Raw genomic sequence first — 5,010 nt, forward strand, 5'->3', positions numbered from 1 at the left:
AAGTGTTTTCTTGTACTTTTAAGCCAATCAGATACCCTACGGGCTCGGAAAGTGCAACGAAACCATCAAATTTTAGCTAGAAACTGTATTTTTGTCGATTTTTATTGAATTTGAACTATATTTCAACGTTTTTTGATGGTTCTGAGCCACCAAACACACTTAAAGCATGCAGAATCGACTCAGAATAGGAAAAGGAGACGTTTAGGTCAATTTTATGCATTCTGGCGTTCGTAGATACAAGAAAACTGTTAAAATTCTTCAGAAACGTCACTTTGAAGTGTTTTCTTGTACTTTTAAGCCAATCAGATACCCTACGGGCTCGGAAAGTGCAACGAAACCATCAAATTTTAGCTAGAAACTGTATTTTTGTCGATTTTTATTGAATTTGAACTATATTTCAACGTTTTTTGATGGTTCTGAGCCACCAAACACACTTAAAGCATGCAGAATCGACTCAGAATAGGAAAAGGAGACGTTTAGGTCAATTTTATGCATTCTGGCGTTCGTAGATACAAGAAAACTGTTAAAATTCTTCAGAAACGTCACTTTTGAAGTGTTTTCTTGTACTTTTAAGCCAATCAGATACCCTACGGGCTCGGAAAGTGCAACGAAACCATCAAATTTTAGCTAGAAACTGTATTTTTGTCGATTTTTATTGAATTTGAACTATATTTCAACGTTTTTTGATGGTTCTGAGCCACCAAACACACTTAAAGCATGCAGAATCGACTCAGAATAGGAAAAGGAGACGTTTAGGTCAATTTTATGCATTCTGGCGTTCGTAGATACAAGAAAACTGTTAAAATTCTTCAGAAACGTCACTTTTGAAGTGTTTTCTTGTACTTTTAAGCCAATCAGATATCCTACGGGCTCGGAAAGTGCAACGAAACCATCAAATTTTAGCTAGAAACTGTATTTTTGTCGATTTTTATTGAATTTGAACTATATTTCAACGTTTTTTGATGGTTCTGAGCCACCAAACACACTTAAAGCATGCAGAATCGACTCAGAATAGGAAAAGGAGACGTTTAGGTCAATTTTATGCATTCTGGCGTTCGTAGATACAAGAAAACTGTTAAAATTCTTCAGAAACGTCACTTTTGAATTGTTTTCTTGTACTTTTAAGCCAATCAGATACCCTACGGGCTCGGAAAGTGCAACGAAACCATCAAATTTTAGCTAGAAACTGTATTTTTGTCGATTTTTATTGAATTTGAACTATATTTCAACGTTTTTTGATGGTTCTGAGCCACCAAACACACTTAAAGCATGCAGAATCGACTCAGAATAGGAAAAGGAGACGTTTAGGTCAATTTTATGCATTCTGGCGTTCGTAGATACAAGAAAACTGTTAAAATTCTTCAGAAACGTCACTTTTGAAGTGTTTTCTTGTACTTTTAAGCCAATCAGATACCCTACGGGCTCGGAAAGTGCAACGAAACCATCAAATTTTAGCTAGAAACTGTATTTTTGTCGATTTTTATTGAATTTGAACTATATTTCAACGTTTTTTGATGGTTCTGAGCCACCAAACACACTTAAAGCATGCAGAATCGACTCAGAATAGGAAAAGGAGACGTTTAGGTCAATTTTATGCATTCTGGCGTTCGTAGATACAAGAAAACTGTTAAAATTCTTCAGAAACGTCACTTTTGAAGTGTTTTCTTGTACTTTTAAGCCAATCAGATACCCTACGGGCTCGGAAAGTGCAACGAAACCATCAAATTTTAGCTAGAAACTGTATTTTTGTCGATTTTTATTGAATTTGAACTATATTTCAACGTTTTTTGATGGTTCTGAGCCACCAAACACACTTAAAGCATGCAGAATCGACTCAGAATAGGAAAAGGAGACGTTTAGGTCAATTTTATGCATTCTGGCGTTCGTAGATACAAGAAAACTGTTAAAATTCTTCAGAAACGTCACTTTTGAAGTGTTTTCTTGTACTTTTAAGCCAATCAGATACCCTACGGGCTCGGAAAGTGCAACGAAACCATCAAATTTTAGCTAGAAACTGTATTTTTGTCGATTTTTATTGAATTTGAACTATATTTCAACTTTTTTGATGGTTCTGAGCCACCAAACACACTTAAAGCATGCAGAATCGACTCAGAATAGGAAAAGGAGACGTTTAGGTCAATTTTATGCATTCTGGCGTTCGTAGATACAAGAAAACTGTTAAAATTCTTCAGAAACGTCACTTTTGAAGTGTTTTCTTGTACTTTTAAGCCAATCAGATACCCTACGGGCTCGGAAAGTGCAACGAAACCATCAAATTTTAGCTAGAAACTGTATTTTTGTCGATTTTTATTGAATTTGAACTATATTTCAACGTTTTTTGATGGTTCTGAGCCACCAAACACACTTAAAGCATGCAGAATCGACTCAGAATAGGCAAAGGAGACGTTTAGGTCAATTTTATGCATTCTGGCGTTCGTAGATACAAGAAAACTGTTAAAATTCTTCAGAAACGTCACTTTTGAAGTGTTTTCTTGTACTTTTAAGCCAATCAGATACCCTACGGGCTCGGAAAGTGCAACGAAACCATCAAATTTTAGCTAGAAACTGTATTTTTGTCGATTTTTATTGAATTTGAACTATATTTCAACGTTTTTTGATGGTTCTGAGCCACCAAACACACTTAAAGCATGCAGAATCGACTCAGAATAGGAAAAGGAGACGTTTAGGTCAATTTTATGCATTCTGGCGTTCGTAGATACAAGAAAACTGTTAAAATTCTTCAGAAACGTCACTTTTGAAGTGTTTTCTTGTACTTTTAAGCCAATCAGATACCCTACGGGCTCGGAAAGTGCAACGAAACCATCAAATTTTAGCTAGAAACTGTATTTTTGTCGATTTTTATTGAATTTGAACTATATTTCAACGTTTTTTGATGGTTCTGAGCCACCAAACACACTTAAAGCATGCAGAATCGACTCAGAATAGGAAAAGGAGACGTTTAGGTCAATTTTATGCATTCTGGCGTTCGTAGATACAAGAAAACTGTTAAAATTCTTCAGAAACGTCACTTTTGAAGTGTTTTCTTGTACTTTTAAGCCAATCAGATACCCTACGGGCTCGGAAAGTGCAAGAAACCATCAAATTTTAGCTAGAAACTGTATTTTTGTCGATTTTTATTGAATTTGAACTATATTTCAACGTTTTTTGATGGTTCTGAGCCACCAAACACACTTAAAGCATGCAGAATCGACTCAGAATAGGAAAAGGAGACGTTTAGGTCAATTTTATGCATTCTGGCGTTCGTAGATACAAGAAAACTGTTAAAATTCTTCAGAAACGTCACTTTTGAAGTGTTTTCTTGTACTTTTAAGCCAATCAGATACCCTACGGGCTCGGAAAGTGCAACGAAACCATCAAATTTTAGCTAGAAACTGTATTTTTGTCGATTTTTATTGAATTTGAACTATATTTCAACGTTTTTTGATGGTTCTGAGCCACCAAACACACTTAAAGCATGCAGAATCGACTCAGAATAGGAAAAGGAGACGTTTAGGTCAATTTTATGCATTCTGGCGTTCGTAGATACAAGAAAACTGTTAAAATTCTTCAGAAACGTCACTTTTGAAGTGTTTTCTTGTACTTTTAAGCCAATCAGATACCCAACGGGCTCGGAAAGTGCAACGAAACCATCAAATTTTAGCTAGAAACTGTATTTTTGTCGATTTTTATTGAATTTGAACTATATTTCAACGTTTTTTGATGGTTCTGAGCCACCAAACACACTTAAAGCATGCAGAATCGACTCAGAATAGGAAAAGGAAACGTTTAGGTCAATTTTATGCATTCTGGCGTTCGTAGATACAAGAAAACTGTTAAAATTCTTCAGAAACGTCACTTTTGAAGTGTTTTCTTGTACTTTTAAGCCAATCAGATACCCTACGGGCTCGGAAAGTGCAACGAAACCATCAAATTTTAGCTAGAAACTGTATTTTTGTCGATCTTTATTGAATTGGAACTATATTTCAACGTTTTTTGATGGTTCTGAGCCACCAAACACACTTAAAGCATGCAGAATCGACTCAGAATAGGAAAAGGAGACGTTTAGGTCAATTTTATGCATTCTGGCGTTCGTAGATACAAGAAAACTGTTAAAATTCTTCAGAAACGTCACTTTTGAAGTGTTTTCTTGTACTTTTAAGCCAATCAGATACCCTACGGGCTCGGAAAGTGCAACGAAACCATCAAATTTTAGCTAGAAACTGTATTTTTGTCGATTTTTATTGAATTTGAACTATATTTCAACGTTTTTTGATGGTTCTGAGCCACCAAACACACTTAAAGCATGCAGAATCGACTCAGAATAGGAAAAGGAGACGTTTAGGTCAATTTTATGCATTCTGGCGTTCGTAGATACAAGAAAACTGTTAAAATTCTTCAGAAACGTCACTTTTGAAGTGTTTTCTTGTACTTTTAAGCCAATCAGATACCCTACGGGCTCGGAAAGTGCAACGAAACCATCAAATTTTAGCTAGAAACTGTATTTTTGTCGATTTTTATTGAATTTGAACTATATTTCAACTTTTTTGATGGTTCTGAGCCACCAAACACACTTAAAGCATGCAGAATCGACTCAGAATAGGAAAAGGAGACGTTTAGGTCAATTTTATGCATTCTGGCGTTCGTAGATACAAGAAAACTGTTAAAATTCTTCAGAAACGTCACTTTTGAAGTGTTTTCTTGTACTTTTAAGCCAATCAGATACCCTACGGGCTCGGAAAGTGCAACGAAACCATCAAATTTTAGCTAGAAACTGTATTTTTGTCGATTTTTATTGAATTTGAACTATATTTCAACGTTTTTTGATGGTTCTGAGCCACCAAACACACTTAAAGCATGCAGAATCGACTCAGAATTGGAAAAGGAGACGTTTAGGTCAATTTTATGCATTCTGGCGTTCGTAGATACAAGAAAACTGTTAAAATTCTTCAGAAACGTCACTTTTGAAGTGTTTTCTTGTACTTTTAAGCCAATCAGATACCCTACGGGCTC

This window comes from Zophobas morio, unplaced genomic scaffold (assembly GCF_036711695.1).
Source record: "Zophobas morio isolate AGI-343-1 ecotype UQ-CSIRO unplaced genomic scaffold, CSIRO_AGI_Zmor_V1 ptg000537l, whole genome shotgun sequence".
Lineage (NCBI taxonomy): Eukaryota > Metazoa > Arthropoda > Insecta > Coleoptera > Tenebrionidae > Zophobas > Zophobas morio.